Below are 17,116 nucleotides of genomic sequence, written 5' to 3' on the forward strand. Positions count from 1 at the left end.
TGCAGACAGCAGGCCGGACTAGGCCAGCGACACAGCGATCCTGGAGAAGGATGGACCGGGGCGCAACGTAAGCCACTCCCAAAACCATCAGCAAGAAGATCGCACCAGCGACATACCGTGATGCCACAGAGAGCAGAAGCCCGAAGGACGACCACCACACCTCCCCAGCACATGATAAAGCTAAATAATAGCTACCAGTACCCCACATAGGGCCTGTTACGTCCCAGAACATGGGATCCCTCTTAGGAAAAAATTTCCGCAACAGAGGACAAACAGAAAAACCTACGGAGAAAACTGAAGATGGCTTGCCAAGCAGCCAAGAAAGAATACACAGAAGGCCCAATCTCAGAGCCTACACGGCTTACAAACAGCCAAAACCACAAGTCAAACAAGGGCCGGACCAGCAGCCAACAGCACCAAAGTCTGAACAAAAGGACCTGAAGGCACATCAACCACACAGAACAGACAACCAGGGCTACTTGCTACAAGGCCCCAGGGAAACAATGGAAGAACACCCCCCCGAAACACAGACCGACTCACAGGTCACTGAGGGGGAGGGGGAGGAGGACGAAGTCCCGCAAGAAACCTCTGAATGGCAGAATCCGCAGGGGCATGGAACAAAAGAGAACCATCAAAGGGAAGGTCCACCAGCCGTTCCCTAACGTTCTCCGGGAACACACTATCCCGTAGTCAGGCATGCTGACGAAGGGCCACTGAAGAAGCCATGGTACAACCAAGCACCTCCGAAATGTCCAGCGCCGGACAAAGAATAAACGCCGCCAGCTCCCGGCCATCCAACACAGTGCCTCATATCAACACAGGCATCCTCCTGAGAAGCGGCAGACATTAGGGACTCCGCCGAATCCCACAAGCAAGAAGTGGCCCTAGCCAATACACAAAGACTGTTAAGGGCCCGCAAAGCCGCACTGGTGGAGGTGAAGATATTGTGCCCCCAGGAATCCAACCAGCGGGCCTCCCATGACGGGGGAGACAACACCGATGGCAGGGATGGAAAGACAGTCTGTAAAACAGGGTCCCTGGTGGAGGGGTGGAGGGAAAGACAGACTGGGTCATGCGGCGCAGGACGGTGGTGGTGCAGAAGTTGCTGGGGCACCGGGTCCCCCATGGCAGGCCGCCCCCAAAAGAGAAGTGTGGAGCGAAGCCTCGAAGGGAAGAAGCAGCTTCTGACCACTAGAACCCTGATGGAGGACCTCCACAAGATGATCCGCGGGGAAATGGGCAGTGGGATCGCCCATGCGCAGGATTCCCGCACCCGTGGAAACAGCCCCAGCGAAGGCAGCACCCGCCTCCGTAGGGCCCCGTGGCGGGGAAAGCAGTTCCTCCGTGGGCGACGGCTGCAAGCTAAGGCGGCCGTCCCCCAGCCCAACCGAAGGAAGGAAAGGCCAAGCTCGAAACGGGGGATGGTGGGCCGATGAATGGGGAACCTGAGGCGCCTCCGGCTAAGACTGCGGGCACGGCGACGGAGAAAAGCCGTCCTTAGAGGACGCCGGGCAAAAAGCCACGACGCGGCGACCCGTCTCCGGAGAAGATGAAACCAACAACCGCCAAACCTCTGGAGAAGAGGGGGCGTCCGAAGACAAATCAACGACCCGACGTCGGCCCAGCGCCGTACAGTCCGCCACCGGCATCAGGTCAACGTCGACCGGCACCGAAGGGGACGCTGGAACGACCTCCGCCACAACGCAGGGTGCAGGACACCGAGGCGGGGTCGGAGCCAGGGCGGCGAAGGATCGGCGCCGAAAAGGCGTCGACTCTACCTCCAACAAGGCAGCCGCCTGAGCGGAGGGACGAGAGGGGCCCGGGGACATCCCCGACCAGTAGCCGGCCCCTGCGGCGCCGCCAGGGCCAGCAACCGCCGGCGCCTGAGTGGCGTCACCTCAGCCTTGGACAAGGCAGCCGTCTGCCCAGAGGACCGAGAGGGACTCGAGGACACGCCCGAGCCCCGGCAACCTCCCGCAACACCACAGGGACCCTCACGGGGGTTTGCGGTGAGGCAGAGGCACCATGGTCCGAAGGAGGGAACCCCGAAGGGCCACACCCCGACGGCACCACATCCTCCAAACCTGGATCCAAACCTGTTGGCGCCGGGGCCTGAGCTGCGATGTCGCAGGAGTCCCCGCACGAGGCATGGGATCCGCAGACGCCCCAGGGAGAGAAGTAGAAGAAGGAAGAGCCAACGAGGCCGGCAAGGCCACTGCATAGGCCTCCATCTGGGCTCTGGTCGCCCCCCGCGCCGGGGAACGGCAGATAGGGTGACGACGCGCGGAGCCCCACCACCCGCGGAGAACCCACGCCCCCAACAGGCCGGGGACTGGGCCTCGGGGACAAACTGTGACTCTTACCAACGGGGGAGCCACGCTCTTGCAGGCCTGGGAGAAGGACGATGTCGGAGACAGAAGTGGCGGGTCTTGAAGCCTTCCGCGGGGGACGGGCGTGGCGACGATGCCGACGGGGACATGCGCGCCGAAGAACAAGTTACTTACCTTCGGTAACGCTTTTTCTGGTGGATACAGTATCTGCCTGTGGATTCCTCACCTTGTGAATACCCCCTGCGCCAGCATTCCACGGAACTTTTCTTCCCCAGCATTCCACGTCGACGTGGGCGACGTCATAATATACCGGCTCCGCTCGCGACTCCGATCGACGTCACCGGAGCCATAGGAAGCCCATGTCGGCGTGATGACGTCAGTTCCACCCATTTTTTCCCCGTGCCTTCGAGGCGAACAGGTGGACTAACGACAGACTCAAAGTATACACAGTATACAATACACCAACACATATGCATAGCATACAAAGGAAAAGAATGCTAAATAAACAAGCATTTCCTACAATTGCACAACAAAGTACAAAAACATATCAACAAGACCTATTTCATGGTATACAAAGGTGGACAACGGGGAGGCGGGTGGGTAAGTGAGGAATCCACAGGCAGATACTGTATCCACCAGAAAAAGCGTTACCGAAGGTAAGTAACTTGTTCTTCTGATGGATACATCTGCCAGTGGATTCCTCACCTTGTGAATAGATTCCCACAGCAGTCCCCACTCCCGGAGGAGGGTGTCCACCTTCCTATACCAGAAAGTCTTGCAAGACAGAGCGCGCGAAGTGGCCCTCCCTCCTCATCTCAGAGTCCAAGCAATAATGCTTTGCGAAAGTATGGAGGGAGGCCCAAGTCGCGGCTTTACAAATATCTGCCACAGGAACACCCCGGGCCAAAGAAGATGTAGAGGCTTTAGCTCTAGTTGAATGCGCTCTAATACCATCAGGAGGAGTCTTACCAGCCAGGGCGTAGCAGATCTTGATGGTCAGAACTATCCATCTTGACAGCGTGCGCTTGTGCACCGCCTTCCCCTTAGAACGACCAATGTAGCCAATAAAGAGCTGGTCATCAAGGCGAAAGTCCTTGGTTCTATTCAGATAAAAACTAACAGCCCTCTTCGGGTCCAAACGATGGAGTCTTTCCTCCTTTTTGGAAGGGTGAGGAGGAGGGTAGAAAACAGGGAGAGTAACGGACTGCCCCAAATGAAACGGAGTGACTACCTTTGGCAGGAAAGCAGCCCTGGTCCTGAGAACCATCCTTTCAGCATGCAAAGTAAGGAAAGGGGGTTTGGAACAAAGAGCTTGGAGCTCACTTACCCTCCTTGCCGAGGTTATGGCCACAAGAAAAACCACCTTAAATGATAACAGCCTCAAAGGACAAGTATGAAGAGGCTCAAAAGGGGACCCCATTAGAAAGGTTAAAACAAGATTAAGGTCCCACTGAGGCATTACAAAAGGAGTGGGAGGAAACATGTTTGTAAGGCCCTTGATGAACCACAGAACAACCGGGGACTTGAAAAGTGAAGGTTGATCTGGAAGGCACAGAAAAGCCGATAAGGCTGAAAGATAGCCCTTGACCGAGGCCACAGCACAGCCCTGCTGAGCCAAGGAAAGAGCAAACTGGAGAACATCAGAAAGATGGGCCTTTAAAGGGTCAACGGACCTCTCTCCACACCATTTCACAAATTTAGACCACCTGTAGGAGTAAACAGACTTGGTGGAGTGTCGCCTGGCCGATAAAATAACATCCACCACATCAGGTGGGAGAGAGAAGGAACTCAGGTTGCCCCGTTCAATCTCCAGGCATGAAAGTGTAAGCTCTGGGGGTGTAGAACCTGCCCCTCCGACTGCGAGAGGAGGTCTGCCCTCAGAGGGAGACGGAGCGGAGGGCACGAGGAGAGGTGGAGAAGATCTGTATACCACACCCTTCTTGGCCAATCCGGGGCGACCAATATGACTTGGGCCCGGTCTTGGCGAATCTTCCTCAGAACCCAAGGAAACAAGGGTATGGGAGGAAACGCGTAAAGGAGTCGTGAGCCCCAACTCAACTGAAACGCGTCCCCCAACGCCCCCTGCACCGGATATTGGAGACTGCAGAATGACAGGCAGTGCGCGTTCTCGAGAGTGGCGAACAGGTCCACCCGAGGAGTCCCCCACGTCCGAAAGACGCGACGAACCACCTCCGGATGGAGCCTCCACTCGTGGTCGGCGGAGAACTGCCGACTGAGACTGTCCGCACGCACGTTCAGCACCCCGGCCAGATGATTTGCCATCAGACAAATCTGATGGTCCTGAACCCAGGACCATAGACGTAAGGCCTCTCTGCAAAGACAAAGAGACCCTACCCCTCCCTGTTTGTTGACATACCACATCGCGGTCGTGTTGTCCGTCAGGACTTGAACAGACTGACCGCGAAGGGAAGGGAGGAAGGCCTTGAGCGCCAAACGAATCGCCCGCAATTCTAGAAGGTTGATGTGAAGCAACCTTTCCTCTGGAGACCAAAGACCCTTGATCTCCAGATGAGCACCCCACCCTAGGGTGGATGCATCCGTTATCACTGTGGCCACCGATGGAGGAAGATGAAAGGGCTTTCCTTGAGACAGATTGCCCTCCACGCTCCACCAAGACAGATCCGCTGCAGCTTCTCCGGAGATCTTGATCGACTCCCCGAGATCCCCGTTGTGCTGATACCACTGCTTGCGGAGGCACCACTGGAGCGCCCTCATGTGCCAACGTGCATGGTTGACCAACAGAATGCAGGAAGCGAACAGACCGAGCAGGCGAAGGACCTTCAGAACTGGAACAACCGCTCCATTGTGGAATAAAGGGACCATCTCCTGAATGTCGAGAATCCTTTGAGGAGGAGGGAATGCTCGACACACAGTAGTGTCCAGTACCGCCCCTATGAACAGGTTGCGTTGAGAGGGCACCAGGTGAGATTTGGGCACATTGATTGAAAAACCCAAGTCGAACAACAGCTGAGTTGTCACCTGCAGATGACGCTGCACCATCTCTGGGGACTCTGCCTTCAGAAGCCAGTCGTCCAGGTAGGGAAAAACCGGAATCCCCGACCTCCTGAGATGAGCAGCCACCACTGCCATCACCTTTGTGAAGACTCGAGGTGCGGTAGGAAGACCAAACGGGAGGACCGCAAACTGCTAATACCACTCCACTAACAAGTGGACAATCCTCTAAAAAAGAGGGCATGAAGGATAAGTTCTTGAGACTTGAAAAGATGAGACTTAGTGAAATGTCCAGGTGGTGGGATGCAGCAACTTTGAGACAATACATAAAAGTAAAAAGAGTACCCAGGGGATTAAGATCCCAAATAATACCCACATATGAGGATCTGGAACCAGATCTATTAGCGGACTGGGAAAAGGAACTAAATAATAATTCGAATAGACTAATGGAGATCCTAATTGAAAACTGTGACAGAAAGGTTGCTAAATTGCAGAAAGACATTGTAACGATAGAAACGGAAATAAAAGACCTTAATTTACCAGATGTAATGACAAAGAACTATGTAATTCTAAATGAGATCATCGAACGACATGTCGCTGATATCAAACAGCGGAAAATGAGGAAAATCAAAAGAGACGAAAGGGACTATGCTAGCGGTAGAATTTTTACTTTTGCCAAAAAGTATGATCACCTGATTCCGAAAACAGTACCCACCAAAACGGGGGAAGGCACATCAGCTCACTCTAGTACTACCTCACTAGATACAGACCTAACTAGTGATAGTGATCCGGAAAGGGCAGATACCACGGGTAATGTCTCTAACGAGACAAGTTTTTTGTTAGAGGTCAGACGGATAAAGAAAGGCAACAGAGAAAATCGCAGACCAAATCAGGGAGAAAAACAAGGAGGGGAAAACGAGGGGGCAAGAGATACGGAACGTCCCGGGGTAAGGACCAGATCCTGGAATGTGAAGAAATGAATGATTTAACTGTTATGAATTTGTCAGATTTAGAACTTACGAATGATATGGTGTCAGTACTCTCTAAAGGGATGAGCTTTTGCCCTAGTAGCATTGGTGATATTTGTACAACTAAAATTGATTTGTTTAAGTTTACTAGACGCTTAAAACTGAAAAAGCATTTTGAACTGAACAAAGTGGCCAATAAAGACATGCAGCAAAATCTTGGTTTATTATTACCTAATGAACAAACGATACAGGACTTACTAGACACCAGATTGTTGTTATCTTTAACTGATTGTGAAGACGAATTAGTGTCGACTGACATAATAATGAGAGACCTAAACATTGACCCAGATTATAGTATCACTAGCAAATTAAAAGAAAAATCTAAATGGACACCCACACTCACAGCAGGTAATAACATAGACCTATTTTACAAATTGGTCACGGCTGAACTGGACAAACATGACATCAAAAACACGGCCTCACGTATGAAGAAGGATAATCTCACACAACAGGAAAGATTGGCACTCAGAACACTCAGTAACAACAGGGACCTAACCATAAGGGAAGCGGACAAAGGGGGAAACATGGTGGTCATGCGTAGCACAGACTATGAACTAGAAATACAGACCCAATTAAGTGACCCTAATTGCTATGAAGCCCTAATAGGTAATCCTATGTGGATGCTAACCAAGTATATCAATACACAATTAAGAAAATGGCAAGAACAGGGACTGCTCGACGAAAATGAATACACCTATCTCAAAGTAGATCGACCGAGATACCCATGCATATATACTGTACCTAAGGTACATAAGAACCTTCCTTTCCCACCAGGTAGACCCATAATATCTGGGATAGGTGGACCGACAGAGAGAATATCTGAATATGTAGACATTTTTCTGAAGCCTTTAGTAACCAACTTAGCCTCATACATAAGGGACACTAAACATATTCTAAGTATTCTAGCGGATCTAAACTGGGAAGATAACATGACTATGGTAACACTAGATGTAACCGCTTTGTACACCAGTATAAAAAGGGACATTGGCATTAGAGCTGTCAAAAGGATGTTGAACAGAAGGGCAGCGAGCTCCTGGAACCATACAGAAATGCTCATTGAGATGATAGAACTCATATTGGACAACAATGTGTTTCTCTTCAAACAACAATGGTTTAGACAGACACAGGGAGTAGCGATGGGCTCCAGATTTTCTCCCTCGTATGCCAACCTGTTCATGGGTTGGTTCGAGGAGACGAGAATCTGGGGCCCATTGGGTGCTGAATTTAACGACTCTATTTTATTCTGGGGTCGTTATATCGACGATTGTATCATGATCTGGACAGGGACTAATACCAAACTTCAAAGTTTTTTTGAATTTCTGAACAGTAATGAATGTAATATTAGATTCACCATGGAACACAGTAAAACACACATATCATTCCTAGACGTGGAACTATATATTTACAATAACAAAATTGAGAGCAGACTGTACCGCAAGGCAACAGCATGTAATTCTCTGTTGCACGCCAGCAGTGCACACCCCTACCACCAGATACGTTCCATTCCTTTTGGAGAACTAACAAGAACCAGACGAAATTGTAGTAGGGATGAAGAATTCCACACACACAAGAAAGGAATAATATCAAGGTTCAAAAGGAGAGGCTACAGCAAACCCTTACTTAATAAAGCTGAAGAAAGAATAGACAGAATGACCCAACAGGAAACATTAAAAGACAAACCCAAACAGGATGACAAAGATCAAAGGATCAGATTGATCACAGGGTACAACAACTGGTCGGCGGTTCTAAAAAAGATCCTTAATAGACACTGGCACTTACTAAAGGCAGACAATACCCTCAGTGAGTACGTCACGGACAAACCAGCCATAACATACAGGAGAGGGGTTTCATTGAGGAACCTACTGAGCCCCAGCTATCCCAAAACGGTTGGCAGGACTAATTGGCTTAGCCAATATTCATGTGGTTTCTACTCATGCGGTCACTGTAGCTCATGCAAATGGGCTGATGATCGCAAGACTGAATTCTTAGGACCAGAGGGAAGAAAATACAAAATCAATTCTAACATCAATTGTTTAACTAAATTTGTTGTATATATTATACAATGCAAATGTGACAAACACTACATTGGTAGTACAATTAGACCCTTGCGGGACCGCATAGGGGAACATACAAGAGCGATCAGACAGGGAGACATGAGATATCCACTTGCAGCACATATGTCTACTTGCAATGCGCAAACAGGCAACCGCATATTCAAATTCTATGGAATAGAACATGTCCCAATTAGTCCAAGAGGAGGCAACAGAGAACTGACACTAAGACAACGAGAGGCCCAATGGATCTTAAAAATGCGTAGTGTGGAACATGGTCTTAATATTGACCATGAATTACACTACTTCCTAGGCAGATGAGACCCTCAGCACTTTTGTTCGAGTTAGCATGCACATAGTCCTAATTCACAGTTTCTTGTTTACCTTGACTTATTACAGTATAAATAATTGGGTTATTCTACCACATACTGATTAGAGTAGCACAAATAACCCCAATGACCAATATCATATGTTGTATTTATCTAAAGATGTGTTACTGTATACATTATATTTAAAAGTATGTTTTTCCATGTTGCAACTTTTTTTCTGATCACAAGTTTTCTTATGATATGTTTTTATTACCTTTTGGATTTATCTATCAATTACTGGAGTTCTTAATCATGTACTGGTTTTAAAAGCTGGAGAGACCTATTCACAGAATATAAGCATTAATACTTATTACTTTATATACTTCCAAGATGGCCGAATCTATAGCCACTTCACGTTAAGTCCTTCTTCCACCCACTGCATGACAAGAAGAAATCCAATGCTAAGTCACGTGATCACGTTTTTGACGCACATAACCGGAAATATAAACATTAGGGAATCTAATTCGCATTGAAACATTTCGGAAAAGGGAAACCAGATACAGGCAGTATTCCGGCCCGTTTTTCAGTAGATTACGGTAAGCGTAGCTGATGCCACACAGGCGGATTAACCTGGAGAGCTGGAGAGACCTATTCACAGAATATAAGCAATAATACTTATTATTTTATATACTTCCAAGATGGCCGAATCTATAGCCACTTCACGTTAAGTCCTTCTTCCACCCACTGCATGACAAGAAGGAACCCAATGCTAACTCACGTGATCACGTTTTTGACGCACATAACCGGAAATATAAACATTAGGGATTCTAACTCACATTGAAACACTTCGGAAAAGGGAAACCAGACACAGGCAGTTTTCCGGCCCGATTTTCAGTAGAATACGGTAAGCGTAGCTGATGCCACACAGGCGGCTTCGGTCAAGAATTATTAACTTTGCTTGCGAGCGCGGTGAGATAATTGCTATAACCTCACCCGGCACTCTTCGTTTGAATATCGGGAAACAACGTGACGGTTATCAGGCTGTCTTATCAGAGCCGTCCTTAGCATATACTGGGAAGTCACGCTATTCCTAACTCATGAGCAGACAAACACAATATGGGGACAGACATTGACCAGGGCATGTATTTACTCTTCTTGGTCCTTTCTGTTTGGGCTAGCACAATTTATAGCGCGTAATACTTACTCAACGTCTCCTCGATAACAAACGCTCTGATTAATATTAGACCAGCGTTTTCTCGTGTGTCATCATTATTAATTTTTCTGACACAAGTAGAACATATAGGTTAAGTAAACATAGCAATTCTTTGACGCCAATTTTAAGATACAATACACGAACAAAACATATTTACCCTTGTTCTCAATTCACTTTTTACAGTACTGGAAATAGATCTGAATAGCACCTGACCATTGAACAACCTCAGAGGAATACTGACGTTACCATTACTGAAACCATAGGTGGTTTGGAATTATCACCACTTAATAAGTAGGTGTTTTCTTTAACTAACAATGCCCATGTTTACTTCGGCCCTTGAACATGTTGAGTCCTTCTCAATAATACTAAATATGATTATTTGTATTTTCGTTTTTAGAAATACCAAAACGAACGAAAAATAGGTAGCTATGATTGCACGAAATGATGAATTCACTGTCATGGTCTAATTCTTATGACACATGGCACGATAAATATCGCTGCATGACCGCACACATAGAAGCACCACTTCCGGTTTTAAACACTCCATAATGAACTCAGTCACATCACAGCACAAATTTGTTCACTTTTACCACTCCAAATCACGACTAGCTCTGATTCCTTTAGCGTATTTCCCCACTTTAGCATTTTTATACAGCTCTCTCCATTCTTTATTAAAATCATAATTAGCTTATCCTAAGTATTATTATTGTACACATTAAAGATTAGAGATATTGTGCATTTTGTATATCATGGACGACCTGTTCACCCACTGGTAGCCGGTTCTTGAGTTTCACCACCTAGTTTGGTTTGGCATTGCCACTGAGTACATGTTTTCAAGTTATGTACTATACAGGTTCTTAATTTTCTTTTGAAACACAGCCTTGAAAAAGTCGCGGGATTTACTTTCCCATGTAGCGACGAAACACGTGTCGGCTGGATGTTGTATATCGCACGGAAGACACCCAATGAATAAAGAACTACTCACAAAAGGAGACCAATTTATTCTGTTCAACAAAAGTTCTGTACTGTTATTGTGAAAACACCTAAGAATTTGTTTTTGATACAAAAAAGGATGTGTGCTAAGGACTGAATGCTATATTCTGTAGAGCCTTGGCTCTTTTTTCTGGGGAGTTGGGCGGTACTTCCCACCTTCTAGCACCGTCATATCACTTCAGACAAGTAGATATTTTATGCTTAATTTCCCTGTGGCGCCGTTACCTAAACCTAAAACCCCAGCTCTAGTATTTTAGCAAACTGGTAATGCTGCGACCCAACCGTAAAACGGAGATACTTCCTGTGCGACTTCAGGATTGGGACATGGAAGTACGCGTCCTGCAAGTCGAGCGACACCATCCAGTCTCCTTGCTGCAACGCTTGAAGAACCTGCGCAAGGGTCAGCATCTTGAATTTCTCCTGTCTCAGGTAAAAGTTCAAGATTCTGAGGTCCAGTATAGGACGCAATCTGCCGTCCTTTTTGGGAATCAGGAAATAACGGGAGTAGCACCCCTGACCTCTTTCCTGCTCTGGAACCACCTCTATCGCACCCTTTTGAAGCAAGGCTAGAACATCTTTCTGCAGGAGAAGCAGATGGTCTTCCGAGCAATAACCTTGGTAAGGGGGAGGAAACTCCCGAAAGGGAAGGGCGTACCCAGTCTCCACGAGGTTCAAAACCCAAAGGTCCGTAGTAACCGATTTCCAACCCCGTAGAAAGTGGGACACCCGACCCCCCACAGGCCTTACATGATCCAGGATGGGGGATCTAGGGCTGCTTCCCTGAGGCCTCATTGGGAGCAGAGGAGGAGGAAGAAGAGGGGTTGCGTCCAGAACCTCTCCGACCCCTTTGCCTCCCTCTATAGGACTTATAGAGGGGATTCTGCTGCTGCTGCTGGGGCTGCCGGTAAGAGCGAAAAGACGATCGCCCAAAGCCCCTAAATTTTCGAAAGGTCGAACCCTTCGCCGGTACTTGCAGGCCCAAGGATTTTGCAGTCAATCGGCTGTCCTTAAAACGCTGAAGGGCAGAGTCCGCTTTCTCCCCAAACAGCTTCTGACCATCAAATGGAAGATCGACCAGCGTAGCTTGAACATCCGCTGAGAAACCAGAGTTACGGAGCCAAGCCTGCCTTCTCACAGCAACAGAAGACCCCATGATCCTTGCCACGGACTCCGCAGTATCCAACCCTGACTGGATAACTTGCCTGGCAGCCGCCTGAGTGTCCGCTACAACCTCCATGAAGGATGACTTATCCCCTTCAGGCAACTTAGGAGCCAAGGACTTAATGGAATCCATTAGAGCATGCACGTAACGCCCCAGCAGGCATGTAGCATTAGTCGATTTTAACGCCATGCTTCCTGTCGAAAAGGTCTTTTTGGCTGCCTGATCAGCCTTCTTAGACTCCCTGTCAGCTGGAGACTGAGGAAAGGCACCGGAAGCATGCTTGGAGCATGAAGCCTGCACAACCAAACTGTCCGGGGACGGATGAGTGGATAAAAAGTCAGGATCCCCTGGTGCAACCTTGTACCTCCTTGCCACCTGTCTACACACCGCTGGAGAAGAAAGGGGCTTCTTCCATACCTCTAATACCGGCTCCAATATGGCCTCATTGAAAGGCAACAAGGGCTCCGATGTCGAAGTCGGAGAATGTAACACTTCCGTGAGCAGGTTGGATTTGTACTCTACAGAAGGCAGCTGTAAATCCAGAAGCTCCGCTGCTTTCTTTATCACTACGTGATAGGGAGCCAACTCATGAGGAGGAGAAGACCTGGCAGATGTATGTTCCCACTCTGGGGTCGTATCCAGCCCACTGGCTTCCTCAATGCCCTCGAAATCGTCCGAAGAAGAATCAACCTCACCTTCTTCCACCTCTCGATATCTTCTTTCCTCCAACACCCTCTGGGCTTCCCTCCTCGACCGGATTCGGGGAACCGACGTCGGCGACGTCGTACGCGGCGTCGGAGGAACCAGAGGAACCGGCGTCGACGGCGCCAGACACGGCGCAGATGGAGTCAGCCTCGACGTCGATGGAGTTAGTCTCGGCGTCGAAGGAGGCTCCGAAGCCTGCCGAACCTTCCGAGGTCGAATCAGATCCCCAGACGGCGCCGGAAACTGCCAAGAAGGCGCCATCGGCATAAAGGGCATAAAGGGGGCCTGAGCATACTGCTGTGGCACCCCCATTGTAAAGGCCATCGGGCCCACGGGACCAGCTGGTGCTCCGGATGGGTAGGCCGCCCTATTAAAAATGCCATACATAACATTTAAGAAATTAGCCGAATCCGTACCTGGGGCCGGGAACTGAGGCAAAGGAACCTCTTGTGGTGCCTCCGGCACCGGCTCCGCAGTATCCTTCACTGGAGCCTCAGAATCTTCAGGTACTGGAACCGACTCTTCCTGCTCCTCATGCATAGAAGCATCCGACTCCACACGAGCCGGAGTCGACGTCTTAGACGGAGCCGAAGACCTCGACGGAGACTGATTCGGAGTCTGCTTCCTCGAAGGAGAACCTTCCTGAGACCTTGAAGGCGAAGGAGAAGGAGACAAACCTTTGCTCCGACGTCGATGAGACGAAGCCGACCTCGACTTCGATTTCTTGGACTTCGAGGATCGACGTCTAGAATGTTTACTTTTTTTATGGTGTTTCTTCGACCTCGACGACCTCGAAGTCGATGACTCTCTCTTCGATCTCTCCTTCTTCCTCCCTCTCTTTTCCTCACCAATCTTCTTCATGAAGAGCTTGGTCTTCCTTTCCTTGAGTGCCTTCGGGTTCATGCTTTTACAGCATGCGCACTCCTCCATATCATGTTCCGAGGAAAGGCACCATAAACAATTCTGGTGAGGATCCGTAATCGACATCAGGCCTCCACACCCCCTACAGGGCTTAAAGCCCGACTTCCTAGTCGAAGACCGAGTCGAATAAAAGAGAGATACACGACCAAACTACAAAGTAGCACTGGAGAAAAACCGTTGCGCGTCGAAGGCGCGGAAAAAAGGGAACTGACGTCATCACGCCAACGTGGGCTTCTTATGGCTCCGGTGACGTCGATCGGAGTCGCGAGCGGAGCCGGTGTATTATGACGTCGCCCACGTCGACGTGGAATGCTGGGGAAGAAAAGTTCCGTGGAATGCTGGCGCAGGGGGTATTCACAAGGTGAGGAATCCACTGGCAGATGTATCCATCAGAAAGGAGTTTCATCCGGCGCTCCCGCCGAGACTTCGGCTTCATTTGCTGACATGCATCGCAGTCTGTGGAGTCGTGGTGCTCCCCCAAACACCACATGCAGATGGGGTGAGGATCCGTCCCTGACATCTTGCGCGCGCAAGACGGGCACGTCTTAAAGCCCGAAGGCATTCGCACACTGTTCTCAAGAAATCGCCTAAAAGCGGAAAAAGAGGCCTGAAACAGACCAGTTACAAGATCCGGATCCGCGTTGCACGCGGAAAAGAAGAAAACTGACGTCAGCGCGCCAAGGTTGGGCTTATGTGACCTTGCTGACGTCACGCCTGCGGAGGACGTCGGGCGGAGTCGCTTGGTACTGTCCCCCGGAGCGCAGAGATGCTGGGTAAGAAAGTTTTCCGGGTCCAGTCTCACGCCTGGGGATAATTCTACGTTAAGGAATCTGTGGCTAGTAGTCTCTATCAGATGGTCATGTTCATCAGCTCAGGATACCAGGCTCTCTATGCCAATCAAAAGTCATAAGAATGACTTGGGCCTGGTCAATCCTGATCTTCTTGAGAACTCTGGGCAGGAGCAGTATTAGTGGAATGGCATAAAGGTTGTCGGAACTCCATTTCAGAAGAAAAGCGTCTCTCCTTGGAAACTCCAACGTGCAAATTTGCTGACATTGCATATTTTCGAGGGTGAAGGCCAGGTCTATCAAAGGCTCTCCCCACTGCTGACAGTGACTGTGAGAAGTTGGCCTGATGTATGATGTCACTAGTTCTAGTGTACACCTTATATCAGTCCAAGCAACCCTTATGGTGATTGGTTGTAAAGTCAACCTTATAGACCAGCTATCCTAGTGGTAGCATGGACAAGAGCAGTCTTAGGCTAAACTCTGAATGGCATGTGAAGCCAGCTGTGATACCATATGTAATCCCTTGAATACCAAATGAAAGGACACCACAACAGATATATATATAAAATAAAGTGTATTTATTCTAGTCAAACCCTCAGCACTCTTTATGAGATTAGAGGTAAGTACAACACAGTCTTATTTAAGCATACATTAAGTCACACAGGTAAGTAATACAGTTAGGCCCTAGGGGCCACGCAAACCATATACTAAAGAAGTGGTATAAGGACCACTGTCACGGAAATAGGATAGGCCTAGGGAATCGCTGGGGCTACACTACACTAGCAACAGTTAGGAAGTGGGAGGCCCACGGGATTCAGGTGCAGAGTGGAAACACTCACGCGTAATGCGTAAAAGTCGATAGAATTACTAGCAGTTAGAAATTAACAGTTTAAGGACACTTCTGAAGCAGCTAGAGAGTCGAGACTCGGAAACTAGACCCTAGGATAGTCACTACCCTTGTGAGCATCGAAGTACCCAAGTTACCTAGCCCACGTGCTGCGGGTGCATAGGTGTGAACTTGCGTCGGGTTTCGTCGTGGACTTCTATGGATGCCTGAAGGAAAGTTGCTGACAGGCAGTCAGTGAAGAGTGTCCGGTGGATCCCAAGGCTGGGATCAAGAAGAGAGGAGACCTGCAAGCAGAAGGGACAGAGTCAAGGTCACTAGCCAGTGACCACGTGGAACCAGGAAGGAACCAGGCGATGTCGTGAAGATTGCAGGTGAAGGTGAAGCTTGTCGCTGCAGCCACGGGGACCAGGAAACGTCGAGGACGACCAGGACCAGGAGTCGAGCTGTCCCACGAAGGCTCTTGCTGTCAGCGGCGTCGAAGTTGAACTAGGACTCACCAAGCCTTGGCAAGCGGAACCCACGAAGAACAGAGGACTTGCTTCTGGTGCAGACCAGGAAGGTCTGGGGTGCTTCTCTTTTGCAAGGAAGCGGGAGCCAGTCTGGAGGAGCCAAACCAGCAGTGAAGATTTCTGGATGCGTCGTCACAGAGGCCACTAGCCAACGGGCAAGCAACCGGACAGACGCGGCAAGCAGGAAAATGCAGAAGGGCCCCACGCAGGACTCGTGGAGTGTGGGGGGCTGATCTTCGGTGCAGATGGTGCTTGGGGTTGGGGCTTCTCAATCCCCGGTGCACAACTTCGAGGGTGCCTCAGAAGCTGCGCTGGAAGATACTAGCCACTTTTCCCAGGTAGCCGGTCCCACGTCTCTCGTCGCCTCCACGGATCTCAGCTTGGCTGTGGATGTGGATCAGGGTCGGAGAAGTCTGGAAGTCAAGGCTCTGGTCGGGCTCTGCAGTCGGTCCCTCGTAGAACTTCAGCAAAGCAAAGGGTAGTCTCTTGATGGTGCCTGTTTGCACAGGGTAGCCACTCCTTGGCCACAAGGGAGATTCTTCAGTCTTCTTCTTTCGTCGAATGTCGAAGGTCCAGAGTTTCTGTTCAAGTTGCAGGTTCAGGATAATCTAATCTCCTGGGGCCCAGCTACCACTCTTATCCAAATCTGGGGGGCTGGGTTACCTGCTAGGTCACGCCTTATGGGTGGGACCTGGGAGGGGGGTGGTTACACCCCCTTCCCTTTGTCCAGTTTCGTGCCACGACTGGGGCTGGAGTGCCCCAGCACCGGTTTGAACTGGACTATGCACGGCACACCTTGTGTGCCCCAGGCATGTCTCATTCTTTTCATCCCTCCCTGCCCCAATACACTAAGGCCTGTCTGGGGTGGTGCTCGCACCTCCCAAGGCAGGAAACCTATTGTCCAAGCCTCCCTTGCCGGGATCACTCCCAGCAGCAGGAGGTCAGACTCGTGTCTGTGGCAGCAGCATCCATTTTGTGATGCTGGGGCTCTGGTTAACTTTAACCGGGTAAGTAGGTTACAACATGTCTTCTCCCTCTAGAAGGGAGGGATAATATCCTCATCCCCAGAAATGGGATGGGGATATTATTCCAAAGTGTTAGACACCTTACACGACATGTTTTGATAAAGCCAAACCATAGTTACCATAACCGTTTAAGATTATAAGGCACTTTAACAGTATATGGTAGGCTATATCATAGAACAGCTATAAGGACATGGTTCCGAAAGCTGCAGACAGGCTCAGCTCATGCTAGAGCACCATCTCACATGTTACCGAGCACTCTGCCT

General features: G+C 49.5%; 1 protein-coding gene across 2 annotated transcripts in view; it reads right to left on the reverse strand.

Moving 5' to 3' along the window:
* Positions 1 to 17,116, reverse strand: part of RNF123 (ring finger protein 123) — a 1,761,234-nt gene that overhangs the window by 633,874 nt on the left and 1,110,244 nt on the right. The window lies entirely within an intron of this gene.

This window comes from Triturus cristatus, chromosome 9 (assembly GCF_964204655.1).
Source record: "Triturus cristatus chromosome 9, aTriCri1.1, whole genome shotgun sequence".
Classification (NCBI taxonomy): Eukaryota; Metazoa; Chordata; class Amphibia; order Caudata; family Salamandridae; genus Triturus; species Triturus cristatus.